Raw genomic sequence first — 18,803 nt, 5'->3', positions numbered from 1 at the left:
AGATGCCTATTTATGTTGCTAATGGTATGTAGAAATACCTAACTATGGTCAGACCTTCAACGAAGGCCACAGATAATCCCCACCTCCTACATCCTTGTCACTTTCCTTCCATCATTCTTTGATGTTCTCATTGCAATTAACCTAATGTTACAAAAATTAATTTATTTAAATTAACTAATAACTACAGACTGGATTTTAAAGGGCAAAGTTTTACTCTAAAAAAGACAATAAAAGGTAAAATTATTGCCAAAAAAGGAAATGAAAAAGGACTGTAGTTTATTTTTTCACCCCACTCAAAATACCATTTTAAATAAAAGCACAATATATGCCATTCACATATAAAAAGGAATACATTAAATTTTGTATGAAGTGAAGTAAAAAAAATGCAAGAAATTTAATGTATCTCTTTCTTTATATGAATGGTATATATTGTGCTCTCATTAAAAATAGTATTTTTAATGGAGTGCAAAAATAAAGTATAGTCCTTTTTCATTTCCTTTTTTTGAAGGTAAAGTACAGCAAATAATCTTACCACCCGTTTCAATGAAATGTTCTTTGGAACAGCTTGCCGCATTTCCAGTGGCGTGCCCAAGATTTTCGAAAGGGAGGGGTTACGTATACTCTTTCTTAGCAGTCAGCCCTCCTTTTGCCAAATTCTCCTGCATTTGATGTTCTTTTTTAGGAATACTGGGCCAAAAAGGGGATTATGACCCCACCAACCCCTCCCCCCTTGGGCATGCCACCGCCGGCATTCCATAGTTTGCTGCCACTTGCACCTGGCTTTGCCATTTCACTGGCACTCAATACTCTCATCACTGCCAAACAGTACAGTTAAAACTATTCTAAAACACTTCACAATAAAAGTCTAAATCTAGCAGATAAGTGCACTTTCAACTCGACAGGTGTGCCACTTACTGCTTAAACCCAGATTGCATTGTTGCAGCAAACGCTGCAACGTACTCCCAACACTCTAGAAGGGAAGGTATGTAGAAGGTGATTGTTCTTTCTTTCTTTCCTCTAAGCTGCACCAAATAGACAGTTGCTGAATGTCTTGTTCAGGGAAAATGCAGTCGTACAAAATATTTTATATCTTCTCAATAGAGAGACCAAGGAAGATGTTTCTTAAAATTGAAGATTTTTTTTAAAAAAGGGAATGTAAGCTAAAAACTAGTCAATAAGCGGACCAGAAAAGAAAATGTTTTAAAAAAAGGAAGTTAAAAACCATGTAATCTTGTTGGTGGAAGATAATTATCAATAGTGTTGGCATTTATTACATGATCCATGTTGAAAAATAAAAAAAGCAATTTCCTTTGAAATCCGGTCTCTACTGATGACTTGACTATGGCTAAGAATTTATAAATACTTGTTCCAGACTTTGTATTAAAGAAAAGTTTTCGCCACAATTGTCAACATGGAAGATGGATTCAAAAAGCATCCCATTGCATCATCTTCATAGTATGCATAAAGAGGGCCAGTCTGTAAACTTTTTAGCAAGATGATGCAGAACCTGTAGTTGCCAATTTACCAAAATGAGTGAGACAAGTCGAGGGGTTGTATTTTGAAATGGATTTTATGATTAAATGAATATGGTGATACTTATAGGAATTGTAGCTTTCCCGGAGATGTGATTCGAATAGGTGTTCTCGGGTTATCAGCCAGGTTAATCCAATCTTAGCGTCCGACGTTTCGAGCACATAGATTGCTCTCATCATCAGGAAATGTTGCAATGGAGACCAGTATAAAGCTATATATGTGAGTGTGAAGGAGCGGAGGTCAGGTTCTGTCCTGTGATTGGCTCATTCTGGATTCTGGTCTTTTAATGGTGGATGTCATGGTTTTATGGAGAAGTGAGTTCCATGCGTGAGTAAGCTGGAGTCCCACATCACTGTTGAGATTCTTGCTTTCCTAGGAAACGGCTACGAGTTCCTTTACCTTTCTGTCCATTCACCATTTAGTTGTCAACATTCCCTGATGATGAGAGAGCAATGTATGCTCTTGGAGCGTTGGATGCTAACATCGAATTAACCTGGCTGATAACTAGACCCAGGATTTTTATGTAATATCAAAGTACAAAATATGTACATAAATATGTAACAATAACAGAGGCGAAGATATAGTACAAGCAATGCAAGCACTGCTTGCATAATTCGAATATCATTTAATGTACTTAATGTTCTAACCGTATTTAATTTCCATCGCACTCGATTTCGGGAAAAAATGCGGCCGCAAACTCCCCCAGCAGCTCTGTAGCAAGCACCAGCCTCAATGCTTGCAGCCGTTCTGCGGGAAAATAAGGCCTCCGAAGGAGTCACATGGCGAAGCGTGAAATTCTGGTGGAACCCGTCCACAAAGCTTCTACAAAAAGCTGTGCTTTCCGAGCTTGCGTGATTCCCGAAAATAGCCGAGTTCAACCGAAAGCAGAAGGATTCATCTATGGGTACGTTGCCAGCAAAAACTAGTAACGAATATTTGTCTTCATGAACACGTAAACAAGATCGCAAATATAATAATAATTGTTAGTCATAAAATAACTAAAAGAAGTTATTATCACTGTTCTAAATTCCATATATATCATATTATATTACAAATTATTTTAGATTTCGCGAAATGTAAAACGCGTAAAAAAAGTTGACATTGGGAGTTGGGGCAGTGGAATTTCTGCACCCCCGTGAAGAGTTTTCTCAGGGAGGGAGGGAAGATTGGACGGACCTTGGTCCTGCACCCTGCTTCCTGGTCGGTCCAGCTCAAATTACGCCAGAAGTGTTGACCGCTACCAGTGTTTGCAACTGCCAAATTATTTACGCAGTAATTCAAGTGAGCTCTTTCACAAATTTTACAATCAATAAATTGACTGCTTTTGAATAAAACTTGGGGTGAAAATAAAGCTATCTGAGAAAGAACTATCTACTGATATTTGTACATGGCATAGAAGTAAATCGTATACATTCTGCATATTATGAGCACAAGAATATGTTTTAATGATTGATTGATTGATTTGTTGTTTTAAGTCCACTTTATGCACAGTAAGGCTAATCGGGACTGGACCTACAGTTTAAAATGGGATCTGAAACACTTGTGCCTCCACCGGGTATCGAACCCGGAACCCCTTGATTACAAGGCGACGACACTAACACTGCGCCATCGGGGAGGCCCGAATATGTTTTAAGTTCTATTATTATGACGCAAGTGGTGTTCCTAGGATCTTTTTACGGTCCCCATTTTGTCATCTTTTCCTTCCTTTGACGTTTTTTCTTAGATATACTGGGCCAAAAGGGGGTTATGTCTACCATCCACCCCCCCCCCCCCTTCGCCCCGGGCACGCCATTGAATGACACTTTATTACTTAAATATTAATGTACATACTCGTTCTGCTGAAATAATTCTGATTCCTCCGCGTAATTTTTATCTCCAAACTGATATATCTTTCCTTTGTGACGGATAAAATTAAGGAAATAGGTTGGTATCACTTTCTGTTGTTTCAGAGATTTTCAAAGTGATCTTGTGTGGATGCTTGCATTTGCAGTTGTGGAAAGCGCGTGGGATAGTGTGAGTGTTTGTTGCTTCGTGTTTTGTGCTGTGAATTTATCGGAATGAACGCGTATTTAGGAACGGTTGATGTGAAGTGCGGGTGTATTATTGAGCAATTGAAAATTGCTTCGTTTAGCTCGAGAGAGATAAGTGTTAAAATGAAAATCGTGGAAGGGGGTCGACCAACACCAAGAGTTTGAAATTTATTGTGGTGAGTACATCGTCTATGCATGTGTTTCTTTGCTTTGAAATGATTTTTTTATTGTTTGTGTTTAACTTTTTATTTAATGTTTAAGTTACTCCAATGCGGTTTTTAGGGTGCCCAAAAATACTAAATTACATCATGCAGCGTAAAATAAACAAATGATTCCAATTTTTTTTATCTAAATCGGTTTGGTCACCGTTTGACCATATTAAATAATAATGAACAAATAAAGGTACTAATAAGTAAGTAAGAAATTCCGTCTCCCTTTAGTCGTATGCGGAAAGTTCGCATATGCAAAACGTTTAATATCATATGAATAACGTTACCTGGATTTTTTTTAAAAAGTAAATGTGACGTTTGCGGATCATATGGTTTATTTTTAGTACAGTCACTTTATTACGATATTTTGACAAATCCAGCGACTGGGTAAATGAGGCTATAAACCTTGAATCTTTCCCCTCGGCATGTCGTTGTACTACATGTTTTGTTGTACTGAAACATTGCTTGCCTCCTTCGTAAGACTACGCTTCGCTACTGAACAATAATTGATAAAATATATACCTAAATTATCAAGAGTATATATAGCTAAATATGTAGTATCAAACAATATGTAATATTAATAACAATCGAGTATCCAAGCAATTTCAAGAATTCTGCTAGATATTTATTTTATTTGAACATATTGAACTTAATATTAAGGACATAAGTTGTTCAAATTAAAATTTGTATCAAATTTATAAACTCAAAAAAGCACAACAATGTGTACATATTTAAGAAACCAATTTTGTCAACATTAATTTTCATAAATTATTGCATAATATGTAAATATGTAAGAGAGCTCTTTGCAACTTTCAAAACAAATTGTAAAAAGAAGCATGTACAGAAAACTGAATGAAAATACATAGCTACTTTTGTACAAGGGAACATATTGTGCAACTCGCTACGTACAGAAAAGTAGCTTTCTTGTCCACCGATGCCAAGTCTCTAGGTGCTTTGCCTAAATCTAATTCGATAAATAACAGTTCCCGTATTTTTATTTTTTATTTTCTTTCTTCTTCAGCCTATCTGTTGACTTGGCAGTCAATTTAAGGTGAACGTAAGCACGAAGCATCTGATTGATTAGAAAATATGACATCACATGAGCTACAAATTTTCTTCATGTTTCAGGGACCAAAAACATAGGAGAAAGGATAAAGATGGGGAAAAAAATATTGTATGTTTGAAAATTTGCTTTTTGTTTACCTCTACAATGAAAGCTGAAACTTCATGAACACAGCCTAGATCACACGAGACCATGAATGAGAATTTTTTTCTGTAGAAATCTCCGTACTTCTCGCATGTAAATTCCACATGACGCTTCCATGTGTTGAGGCACGACACAGATAAGTGGGCATTGCACAGTTTAATTTTGCAAGAAACAAGGTACTGGAAATATCTTCTTCATGGTCCAGTGCCTTAGTGTGTGATATGATTTTCAGAATAACTCTTCTTCCTGTTCAGCATTATTTTCTTGCGTGGGTGGCAAATGTTGCTCTTTTCTCCATTCCATTCAATGCTTTCCTAATTGCAATTGTAATTTATCTCTCTTTATAGTAAGGTACAAGCAGAGTATCCATCAACATTTGGGAACAGAAAAGTGTCCAGCTGCTTCCCCAACACTGATTTTTACCACTAGCATAACATCCAAAAGGACATCAATGAGGGGGATTATTGGCCATAACACCCCCTTGGAATATTTTCTTTAAAAAAGGTTAATATATTTACTTCGCTTCATTCTGCCTACCCATAATGACACTCAAAATGTTTTTTCAGCAGTTAAGCATTTTTAAAAACTTTCTGGAAGTTCTTGTGTTATCAATAACACTTTTCATGTTTCCTTCATCATATTTTTATACTTATTCTAAACATCCGGCCATTCAGATAAAAGGAATCTCGAAGACAAATTATGGCCTTATTTTGTTCGTAATGGGATTTTTTCCCGTCCGGTATATGGCTAGCGCCAAATACTGAGGCCATGTGAGAAGTTAGAAAAAATAGGAACAGGTGGGGACTTTTGTGAGAATTACATGATCTAACATTTTGCTAAAATACAGCTTTCGTCGAAAATAAAGATTGAATCAAATTCACGTTCATGTCGATACATTTTACTTCAGAACTCCAACTCATTTTTGCACGTAACTGTACCGAGTACCGTAATCTCTCTTGCTAATATTGTTCCGGCCGATTAAGGGAGAGGACAAAGGGCCGAAACCCTACGAAATATATGCAACTTACAATAAATAATCAATTAAATAGCGATCGCTCCCACCTTGATTTCTAAAATTAAGGGATCTCACGCTCATATCTAAATTTAAATGATGGCTCACATTTCCTCCCCCTCCGTGTCTTAAATTACGTGATCATCGCCTCTTAGGGTCTGAAATTAGGTGATCGCTGACTCATCGTATCTAAAATGAAGTGATCGTCGCCTCTTAGGGTCTAAAATTAGGCGAACGTCGCCTCTTCAGGTCTGAAATTAGGTGATGCCGCCTTTTAAGGTCTGAAATTACGTGATCGCAGCCTCTTAGGGTCTGAAATTAGGTGATCGCCGTCTTTTGATGTCTGAAATTCTGTGATCACCGCCACCTTGTTTCTAAAATTAAGCGATGGCCGCCTCTTCATGTCTAAAAGTTAAGTAATCTCCTCAAAAATATCTACAGATCGTCAGTTAACAAAAGCATCTCACCAATGATCTCTAGAATTGTGCGATTACTTCTGATAATAACAATATTAAATATTTCAACAATATAACAATAAATATTATGAACCTAGCAGAGAACAGCTAAAATAAGACCACTCGCCCTCATCGAAATAAAGTTGTTTATCCGCCACTGACTAGTACGAGTATTCAAACGGATTAATCGTGGTAACCCATACTGAAACAATCCAGTGTTTGGCAGGTTTTTCTATCCACTAAATTTTATCTCCCTAGCTGATGTAGATCCTGAGATACTGAAAACTGACACTGGTGTGATACAACTGTTACGTAAGGGCACCTTTCTCATATGTAGACATCGTAAACAAAATTGCAATTGCTTCGAATCTTTATTGCAATCAACTAAAGAGTCCCTCATTTTCGAAATTACAAAACGCAACACACTAATACAGTTTTCCGTATACTGCACAATCTGGCGACAAACAAAACAACAGTTTTTGATGTGATCAATGGGAAGCTGGGTGCAGTGTTGCCAAATAAGATCATTAAAAAATAGCTAGATTTACAACCTATCTCCGAGTATCCACAATTTCCAACCACATCGTTTTCTGTCTATTTACGCTCATCGCAGCGATGAGGATGAATCGTGAATGAAACTGATGAAGGAACACACACAAAGAAACAATGCACAGGTCGAGACCGCTCAACACGTCCAACAACTGAGGATTTTGAAAAGTAACTCTTCCTATGTTAAATAAGTTTCCTAAGACAGCTTTTAAATGTTAGATAGGCGGTTTGCAACCTTTCATTTACCACTGACCCCTTTACTTGCATATTGTTGCAGAACCCTGGGACTTAACTCTGTATCTGTACTGTAACCCAAAAGTGCAACGATTATTTATTTAGCTTTACTGAAGGGTCTTCTATTACAATACTCATACTTTAATTGTAGTAAAAATAATATTGATGATAATAATAATAATAACAACAATAAGAATACTGAACAGAAAACAATATTTTTTTCTTGCACACACCTAAAAAAAAAAACACATCAAGCTCACTTTGTTGTGTCATGATTTCGGTAAGTTGCAAAGCAAACCAGGGGACACGAAAACTATTTCTAGTAACGTTCCTTGAATATTCATTGCCTGAAAAAAAATAAGGTAAAAGCTAAAGTTCACCGTGCCATGAAGGTATGTAGGATCTGGGTAAACCCCAGAACCGCTTTATGCATAAAAAAGTAAAAAAATCACCAAACCTAGGCATCGAACCCAGATCTCCTGCGTGTCAGGCAGACACCGTACCGACTGGACCATCGCGACTCCGGGATTTTGTATTAAGAAGTTCTCAAATATATAACACCATTAAGCCTTGTTTCCATGATATAAAAAACTCAATATGCTGACAGAGAAGAGGAAGAGGAAGGGATTATCTACGAAGTGAAATGTAAAGAATGTCAGAAACGAAAAAGAGGCTGAAAGACAGGTTGAAACAACATAGGGATGATGTACGACTTAAGAGAGATATTTAAACACAAGAGAGAAACAGGACATGACATAGAGTGGGATGAGGCTAAGCAGATAGGAAGGGAGAAGAGAATACTAGTGAGAAAATGGAAGGAGGCCAAGGAAATAGAGAAGAAAGGTGAAGAAGACACAATGAACTGGAATGGGGGACTGAAGATAAACAAAGAATGGAAGAAGGTGTTAAAAAGAGTGGAAAGGACAAGAGAGAAAGAGGAGAGAAGAAGAAAGAAGAATGAAGGAAAAAGAGCGTCAGATAAAGAGTCCAACCACATTCTAGATGGAAGAAAATATGTTTAGCCTTTTAGGTGAAAGTACAGTTGACAAGGGAAAGCCACCTGCTAGAATGTTCCAGAACAACTTTCAAATAGTATGGAGGGGAGTAATGTTTGTGTATATATATCGTCTTTTTTTGTACCTTGTTACATTTGTACTTGCTGAAGCGTCTGAAGAAGACCTTGCTAGAAGGTTGAAACGTTGCGTTTATGTTTTATAATAAAATAAATTTCTGCCTTGGTCACCATATTGAGTTTTTACTCTAATATTGATAAAAATAACAAAATATTGCCATGTTTTTAGTTCTGGTAAGCTGCGAAACGTTATTTTTTAATCAGTTAATTTAAGAACTGACAGTCTTTTCTTTTAATATTCACAAGTATTAAAATACCTCTCTAGGGGTACGCGGACAACAGGTGAACAACCGCAGAGCTAGATTATCCCTTGTACGTACAGACAAGGCTCGTATGAGGCACCTCCTGAATTTTTACGAGCTACGCGAGAGCGCAAGCGCCAAATCTGATCCCGAAAGAGCGAGGCTGGCAACACTGCCTCTGTGCGTTGGATGCTGCTTCCATCTGGGCGGAGGCTGAGATGGGGAAAGATCCGGCAGACGTCGGGAAGAACCATCAGCTCTTAAAATTGCGTGCCTTGTAACAGGAACAACACTGTGTTTCCACTTTCGCCGGAAAAGGTAAGTGAACGGGAAACCAAACTTGTATTGTTGTGTTCCTCTTACCTGGCAGAACCTTCAAGGGAATTTACCTTATCGTTCGAAAGGTCATACCTGACCCGATTTTACCATGCACCTGGAAATATAATTAGCATCCCTATGTACTTTCATGCTTCCACTTTTTGGTTATCTTTTGTCTACTTTTCGTCGCATACTATTTCATTTCAAATACAAGCCTAAAGTAGTCTAACCAGATATAGCCCTTGCGATTTTATATATTTTTTCGATTTTATTACTATCATTTCATATAACATTTCAACACTAATAACGAACGAATTTCTTTAATATAATTATGTTATACTTTGTCGAGCATCTGCGTGTCTATCAACGAAAATATTAAATAAGCGAGAACGAACATCTGGATTCGAACCCGAGAACTACGGCTTACACTAGACCACGAATTCAAGCTACTAGCGAAATTATCGTTAAGCATTACCATACAAGATATATATACTGTCTTCTTTCATCTATTTTTATCTTTGTTGCTTTACGTCACCTTTCTCTGTGTTGGCTCATCGCGAAGGTGGTCATGGTTGGTGAAATGATTAAAACAGATGACAATGACACGCTCATGCTTCACCCAGGATTCGAACCTAGGATCCCTCACGTGGTAGCTAGATACGCTAACCACTCTGTCACGGAAGCCCGCCGATCTTCTGCGGATATGTATGCGCCAATTTTAGAGCCTACAACGCTCTTTAGTTTATGACATCGCTACGACGCCAGGGCGTTCTTTGTGAGTGTCACTTCATCACTGTCATCACTCTCTCATCCTCATCTTCGCAATTAGCCAAAAGTGACAGAAAAGCGAAGTAGAATACACCAAATCAATGGTTTATGAAATGGGGCAGCCATCATCATCAACACCTTCATGAATTTCACTTCACTCCTGACTACGTCTGCCATGCCAATATCCAGTAATTTACCCAGACAACCCCAAATTTTCGCAACCACTGAACAGTCCCGTAATTTTCCACAAAATTCCCATTTATGGCCCACGACGTAATCCGCCCATCCCATTATGCTAATTATTTTAGGCAGACATAATTAACACTAACCCGTTTTAAACTCTCTTCACGCTCACATGCTGGTTGGAACTGGATGAATAGGTTTTCGTGGAATCAAAACCACCTCTTGTACAGTGGGATCCATGAGTATTACCGTGCAAATTGTCCATGACTATTTTCATTAATTTTTCTCGTACATCCTATGTGTTTTTAAGCGATCGATTTTTATGTATGCTGGTGCAGAAGTTATCAACAGCTTGTTTTGAGTTTTCTTTTAATTCTTGAAGCTGTTATTGGGTCAAATAAAGTGCACAAACATGGTTATGGACAATTTGCAAGGTAATACTCATGGATACCACTGTACAATAAAGCTTTATCCTCTCCTTAACTGTACCAAAGCTTACTTACCAAGACAAAGTTGTTCTATAACCATTGATTTATTGATTTGGTGTTTTAAGTCCACTTTATGCACAGTAAGGCTAATCGGGACTGGACCTACGGTTTAGAGTGGGATCCGAATTCCTGTGCCTCCACCGGGTTTGAACCCGGGACACCTTGATTACAAGGCAATGACGCTACCACTGCGCCATCGGGGAGGCCCACTTGTTCTATAACAGAAAGACCGAAATCCTCACTTGAAATTACTTTTTACTTGTTCTGTGATATTAATTTACAATTCGTTAATAGCAGTAATGCAATTATTGCGGCCCAGTGAGTGCCTCTATCGTTTTATTAAACATCTACTCATCCCCATCGTCACGATTAACTGATAGGTAGAAATGCGACGTTCAGTAATCAAAATTCAATGAAACAACCCAACACCAGACCAGTTTTGTGCGACGATAAAAGAAATAGTAGATAAATTAGAAAGCAGCATATTTTGATACCGTCGAGAAACCCTTTTCTGGGCACACTGAACATAGTAACAATGGTTTTTGACATCTAAATGAATCGAAACAGGTAACGAAGTGAAGGTTTTGAAACATTTGGTTTACTTTGCCTTTCTGCCACTGCTAATTGCGACGATGAGGATGAATGATGATGAAACTGATGAAGGAACACTAAAAAATAAACACCCACACGCAGGGTGGGATTCGAACCCGAGAACCCCTTGCGTCGTAGCGCACTGTGCTAACCACGGAGGTCAGCACGACGTGAATGTATGCTGAAAAGGAGGAGTTGCCTGAGTATATGCAAAAATAACTGTTTAAAAAAAACCTAACGAAATTGCGGAAGCAGGTGATATTTTCAATATCGACTTTAATGCTGTTTAAAGAAGTTCCGACAGACGCTTTCACACTGTCAATCATTCCTCTCTCAATATGGATTTCATGTTTCTTTTCTCTCAGGAAAACTTTCCTGAATGTTGCCAGGCCCCCCATCAACTTGATTAGAAAAGTAATCAAAATCTAATAGCCCCAATGCATCAGCTGTTCCGCACACAATCAATCAGAAAGGAGAATCGCAAACAAAACGAGACATTGTATACAGGGTTACCCATAAAGAACTAACCCGTTTTTTCTTGTACAATACACAATAGACAGAGCACAGGGTGGCCACTCTAGGACCATGATAAAATTCAAGTACAATTCTCGATTTTCAAGGCGAGGGTTCCAAACATTCAAGGGTAGAAACAGATTCTTTCTCTATTTAAACTTTACGTACGATACCGCCTCTAACCACCCACACACAGACGAATCCAAAATATCAAATTCAATTAAATTAAACGGTATACATATACTATTTAAAATATTCAATTTAAGGTCCGGAGTTTACATTTGTCATTTCACAAACTCACGCTCGAAATACATCTACAGACACAAATATACTAATCTACGAAAAATTGTTAATTGTACAATAATTTCAAAATCCAATTTACCTAATCAACTTCATGATATCTTATCTTGCAATAATCTTCTGTCAGAGGGATTGTTCTGCAAAGGACACTAAACGGATTGTGAGACTTCTGTTTTATTCTCCAATTTTCTTTTCCTTTCTCGATAAAAATAAAAGCTAAATTGTGAAAAACTTGCCTCGTGGAATTTGTAAATGGACGAATTCATTTGGATTAATAAAAGTTGCAATTTTTCACGTCTACGGAAAAAAAAAATCACGTAGAATTCCCGGAGCCAATAATTCACGCATAATTCCCGGCAAGTAGCCACCCTGGAGCAGTATCGGACCACTCGAAATCAGAACTAACATCTGAAGTGTAGGAAATTAAGAAAAAACAAAACGTAAAACGAAAACTCTGATACGTGAAAGGCTAATCCGAACGTCAAAGGTTTGCTTTAAGTCCACTTTATGTGCAGTCTTTTAATCGGGACTGGACCTACAGTTTAGATGATATTCAACTTTGCGTCTCCACCGGGAACGAGCTCAGGATCCCTTCATAACAAGGCGACAACGATACCACTATACCATCGTGAAGGCTCGTTAATTCGAATGTGAGACACGATCTTACCTGTGATGCATATGGACAAGAACGATCAGTGGACAGTCAGAAACACCCATGGACAGCACACAACACGAGCACCACTATACTGGCTGCGTGCCCAGACGCCAGAACCTCGTTAGTTATTGTTCAGATCATCTCCGTAATATTCATTACAGCATAAAATTGGCTTATTCCCCTGCATAGGTTCAGTGCTGGCGTACCCATATTAAAGTAAATCAATCATTCTGGCTGTGGATTCAGCCCAGTTTTTGGAAGTAACAAGATACTTGTAACGCAGTTAATCTTTTTGAGGAATTCTAGCAACATTTTTTTTAGTACTGTATATAATCGATTGAATTCTTGTTTCTAAGTCCACTTTATGCACATAAAGGCTAAAGGGTACTGGACCTACAGTTTAAAGTGGGATCTGAACCAGTGGCGTATGCTGGTTCTAACGAGTGGGTAATCTCCTACCCTTGATCCTCAAACACCAAAAGTTTCCGTGCAATTTATGTCAGGATCCATATTGGATTTAGGAATATTGTGTCGGAATGTTTGTCTTATTGCTACGACCACAATCAATTAATTCTCGTTATTGCAGTTTAATATACGTGTAGAATTTCAAATAATAAAACAAGACAGTATTATAAAGCTATAAAAAACAACCTGTGAAATATAAAATGAAAGACGTGCACTAGTGAAATAAAAACCCGCAATATTAATTTAAGTGCAAAATTCAACTTACTCCAGGACCCGATTACTTGTGCTGTACCCAGCAAGGGGTACCCCCCCTGGAAAATGAAAGTCACCCAAACATTATGTATTTCACACATAAAATTTCATTTTAGCCACAATAATATGTGTTAATTATTGCATGAACACCATAAATTCAAATTTAAGCAATGTTCTTTTAGGAAACAACACTCTTTTGGGGGAAAATGTGACTTGATTTCCCCCCCTGGAAAAAAATACCTTCCTTGGCCCTCCCTGGAAAAATTCCTGCGGACGTCCATGGCTGTACCACATTCAAAGTATGCTGTTTGTCCAGTTGCACGTCAATACGTGTCTGTGCGAAAGATTGCAGCTTAACAAAGGAAGTTATGTGACTTGGATTTTTCATGTTTGACACAAGCGTTGCAAAGATTACAGTATCCGCCACGCGTCCATACATTCTTTTCAGCCCCGAAAAGTAAGCACGGCCAACAAAAAAGCAAAGCTTATTAACACTTATACTTCCTGTCAACCATGGTGTTTTGTCATAATTTGCTTGCGAAAATGCCTCACATATTCCCGATTTTTGTCTTTGTGCGTAGAAATAAGTTCAAGCGATGACACTGGCCTGCCTGTATTAACAATTTGCAACTTCTCCTGAAAAGATCTTGTTCCAAAAGGTTTCACCAGCAAATCTTGTATCACATCCATTACCCTTTAACACAGCACTATCACGACAAACACTAACACCTAAATAAATAATAAACACGAAGCACAGCACGAAGCCAACGACTACACGCATTCAGTTTCACGCGCCAAACTTCTGTTGTTGTGTTCCTGACTGAGAATGAAATTCCCTATGAATGATAAAAAAAATCCCTTTCCGAGCTCGAAATGACAGGTTTTAAAAGTTCGAATCATTGGCAGGCCAGAGCCAGAATTTTATTTCGGGATGGGGATCATCCCTTATTAGCAGCCGCCACATAAAGTTGAAACAGTGGGATTAGAAGAAGTCCTGAGGATGAATCTCAGATTATTACAACGTATTATGCAAGGTGTTTAATCCTGCTAATGAAGTAAAATTAATTACCACTATACACTTTTTAAATTAGATATTTGTAGGATTTCGGGAAGGGGGGTTTCAGGCCCCCGAGTCCTCCACCTGGCTACGTGCCTGATGTGTTTTTTTTCGTTTTATGTTTAATTCGTTCATCTTCATCACTATTAATCTAAAGAGGCGGAATATAGCAACTTAAATTAACTAATATATATATAAAATTTATTTTTGATATCTTTCCCTTTAAAAAATATTCAGTTCCGTGAAAGAAGTATTCTCGCTGCTTTTGAAGATTAGAGAGGAGAAACAATCACTATTTTTGTAAATACAAGGATAGGGGGAGTCAGCATATAGGTGCTTTAATTGCTTAAGCTTTGAATTTTAATTTAGTTTGCTTCATCTTCAATATTTAAGCTTTTTCCTTTTGATAAATTTATGTTCAAGTAACAGAAATCAGCAAGACAGAAGCAAATGTAAAGTGAAAATTAGCGTAGAATTGGTTTGCCCATGTTATTCAATTTTCCTGTTCTTCGCACTCTACCGGGTATGTTTTCCCTAGTTCAGCGGAGGGAACGGTAAAGGCTCTGAAGGTTGAGAGTGCGACCGGTGGACTCTCAACAAGAAGGAGCTTACCCTGGCCACGGAATCACCGCGCCTGAGAAGCAGTGTTTCCTCCCCCTCTTTCCTGTCTCCTCCCTCCTCGCCAAGGGTTGTAAGGGAAGCGGGAGGAATGACGTCACGGTGAGATTCCCTGAAGTCATTCCACCGGCTGGAGAAAGGTTCCCGGACATTCAGCGGCAAACGGTTGGAAGCATTCCCGCGCTGGAAGCAAAGAAATGTATGCATCGAAATTGGTTTGGAAGAATAATACAGCTGGGTCATCTGCGATTACCTAGATGACCCAGAGTATACGCCGCTGATCTGAACCACTATGTTCCTCCACCGGGTATCAAACCCGGGACCCCTTGATTACAAGGCGACGATGCTACCACTGCGCCATCGGGGAGGCAGTACTGTATATAAATATACACACATGTTATGTATCAGGAACATAACTAAAACTTAAGTATTCATATATTTATATTATTACTAGGGCTAGGATTTTCATGATTATGCATATTTTCTTTGATAAGGGTGATGTGTTCCCTAAATATATAGAAATTCATATTGTGAAGGAACTAATTGAATTAAGGAGCTTCTTAAGGGCATATTTGTCCATTTCTACGTAATAGAGCATATTTTGATGGATTTTCGGTCATATTCAGTATATTTTTGCTTTTTTTAAAAAAATACAGTCATTTTCGAAGTGGATTCGTCCTTGTTCACTCGACGTTTTTATTTTGTACTGCAGCAAAATCTTTTCATTTTTATTGGAAAATTTACAGAAAGTATTCATTGTGCACTCCAACTTAGGGTTGATAAAGTGAACTAAAAATAGTACGTATGTGAAAATATTTCAGCATATGTTAGATATTGATGTTTGAAAACAGTTCAGTTATAACGGAATACTGTATTTTTCAAATTATAGTGCATATTTTGTAAAATGTTAGGTCATACGAGCATATTTGATTTTGCATATTTTGGTGATTTTTAGATCATAAAAATCCTAGCGCTAATTATTACAATTACGTGTAATTTGTTTGCAAGGAAATTTCCAGCAGAAGGTAACTAACCGTAAAAGTAATTGACTGTAACTGACAAGGGAGGTTATCTAAGTGTCCCCCTTCGATTTCCATGAAACGTGGCAGGTGTATAGAGGGACCCAAAGGAAGAAATACGTGTTTTTGTGTTTCGACTAAAAAAAACTTTTTAGGGGGCAACCCCCCTCAAATGTCAAAATGAGGACAAATTGAAGTGGGCATTTGACCCCTGTGTCCCCCTCCGATTTTCATGAAACTTGGCAGGTGTATAGAGGGGCCCTATGCCCCCTGTTTCTTCCTGTTCCATATTTACGTGGTTTCGGGGTCAGATCCCCACTTCAATTTCTCCTCATCTTGACATTTGAGTGGGGGGGGTTGCCCCCAACACTGTTTTTTTTTAGCTGAAACACAAAAACACGTACTTCTTCCTTTGGGCCCCTCTATACATCTGCCAAGTTTCATGGTAATCGGAGTGAGACACAGGGGTCAGATCCCCGCGTCAATTTGCCGTCATCTTGACATTTGAGGGAGGGGGGGGGTTGCCCCCTAAAACTGTTTTTTAGCCGAAACAAAAAAACACGTATTTCTTTCTTTGGGCCCCTCTATACACCTGCCAAGTTTCATGAAAATCGGAGGGGGACACTTAGATAACCTCCCTTGTGAGTTACATTTTAAGACGAGTTATTTTTGGAACCAAGTCGCTAACTGTAACTCGGTTTCTTTTAGAAAAGTAACGCTCCGAGCATTGATCCATTGTTAGCCTGCAAGAATTCAGTTTCCAAGATGCACAGCGCGTAAGACAACTTCGGAAAAGGTCACCCCTTGAGCCCTTCAAGGGCCGGAACAAACAGCCTCTTTTGACCAGCTGTTTCGGCACCATGCTGGGGTTCATTCAATATTAACTTCCCTGCTACCACACGTTATCCTCCCCGTCTGGAGGGCCATACTTTTCAGCTCCTTTCGACACCATAACAAGCACTTACTCTCGAAGCATCACATATTTAGAAAGACCCCGGGCGAGCCATGCTGTAAATTCTTTATATCTGTATTTGTCCCTGGAGCCTTCATCCGATCTTTCCCGTTGCCATGGAGACCACACGTTAGCGAGGCTAAAAGTCGATAAAGTAACCAGGTTGTGGTTGCTCGTTGAATTCGCGCTGGTTGATACCCAAGGATAAAGCAATTGCATATCCAATTACGTCCTCGGAATGGAAGCGGGGCAATTTATTAAAGCTGATCGCCCCTTCTCTTGTTACCGTATGGTCTGGTTCCTCTAGTGCACAGAACGGAAAGAGCAATATTACGGAATGAGAGGGGAGAGAGAGAGGGAGGGTAAACGGGATATATATATATATATATATATATATAAATAAAGGATAAAGAGTACAGAGGGAAAGTAAAAAGTGGGAGATAAAACAGGGAGAAGAATAAGAGTAGGGAGAGAATAGAGGAGAAAAAGTGGGAGAGAATTATAACAGAGAGAGGGATACGAGAGGAAAGAGGGATGAAGAGTAGAGAGAGAGAGATAAATTGTGGAGAGATCAGAGGAGAAAGAAAGAAAGGAAGAGAAAGAGAATAGAGAGAGGGATAAAGAGTTGATAGAACAGAGGAAAAAGTAAAAAGTGGGAGACAATAGAGAGGGGGATAACGAGTAGAGAAAGGGATAAAGAGTAGGGAAAATAGAGGGGGGATAACGAGTAGAGAGAGGGATAAAGAGTAGGAAATAGAGGGGAGAAAGTAAAAAGTGGGAGAGAATAGAGAGAGGATAACGAGTAGAGAGAGGGATAAAGAGTAGGGAAATAGAGGAGAGAAAGTGAAAAGTGGGAGAGAATAGAAAGGGGGTAACGAGTAGAGAAAGGGATAAAGAGTAGGGAAAATTGAGGGGGGAAAAGTAAAAAGTGTGAGAGAGTAGAGAGGGGATAACGAGTAGAGAAAGGGATAAAGAGTAGGGAAAATAGAGGGGGGGAAAGTAAAAAAGTGTGAGACAGTAGAGAGGGGATAACGAGTAGAGAGAGAGATAAAGAGTAGGGAAATAGAGGGGAGAAAGTGAAAAGTGGGAGAGAATAGAAAGGGGGTAACGAGTAGAGAGAGGGATAAAGAGTAGGGAAAATAGAGAGGGAGAAAGTAAAAAAGTGGGACAGAATAGAGAGGGGAATACCGAGTAGAGAAAGGGAGAAAGAGGGGATAAAGTAAAAAGTGGGAGAGAATAGAGAGGGATAAAGAGAAGAGAGAGTTTTAAGGAGAAAATAAATAGTCGGAGTGAGAGATAGTAGAGAAGGGGATAAAGAGTAGAGAGAGGGGGAGAAGGAAAAGTACAGGAGAGAGAGAGAGAGAGAGAGAGAGAGAGAGAGAGAGAGAGGAAGATAAAAATAAAAAAGGAAATAGAAGGTTAAACAATTTACAGATTTCGTTACAGTTTGCAGCCTGGTATTTTTATGTACTTATGCCATGTTGAATATTAATAACTACTTTTGAGCTCATTCAAGTACCGGGTAAGGCATTATATTTTTTCCTATCAATATTCTCATATTGGAATTGTGAATATTCGCGCTCACTCTGTTGTCGAGTGATGATGGCACCATTAGATTCTCACGCGAATGATCATGCTTGTTGAATCGCCAACCTCCGTGGTGGAGTGGTCAGTACAGCGCGCTGCGATGTTAGAGGGTCCCAGGTTTGAATTCCGGCCTGGGTATGGATATCCTTTCTAAGTGTCCCATCAATTTCATTTCATCACTCATCCTCATCGTTGCGAATAGCCAAAATCGGCAAAAACGGGACGCTAAATAACAAAAATCAAATTGCATCACTTTCTATTCTTGTATTTACAATTATGTTAAGGAATCCCGTCGATTAAATAGTTTGATTGATTTTTACTTTGAGATGAGATGGATGAAGGGTCAATCACGAACATATAGGGACGACACAAGAGCCCCACAGAGGATTATACTGGCTGTGAGTCCAGACACCAGAGCCTCGTTAGTCTGCAAA

At 38.7% G+C, this 18,803-nt stretch overlaps 1 protein-coding gene across 1 annotated transcript in view; it reads left to right on the top strand.

The window, feature by feature from the left end:
* The first annotated feature begins 8,815 nt into the window (after positions 1–8,815).
* The window catches only part of LOC145985422 (glutamate [NMDA] receptor subunit 1-like), a 53,829-nt gene continuing 43,841 nt past the window's right edge, over positions 8,816–18,803 (top strand). The window contains exon 1 of the mRNA XM_083119433.1: positions 8,816–8,921. The gene's annotated coding sequence lies outside the window, so the exon portion shown is untranslated. The remainder of the gene's footprint in view (positions 8,922–18,803) is intronic.

The sequence above is a fragment of the Lepisma saccharinum genome, chromosome 3, assembly GCF_977018435.1.
Source record: "Lepisma saccharinum chromosome 3, izLepSacc3.1, whole genome shotgun sequence".
Lineage (NCBI taxonomy): Eukaryota > Metazoa > Arthropoda > Insecta > Zygentoma > Lepismatidae > Lepisma > Lepisma saccharinum.
Note: the sequence above shows the minus strand (reverse complement) of the source record. Positions and strands in the feature narration are given on the sequence as shown.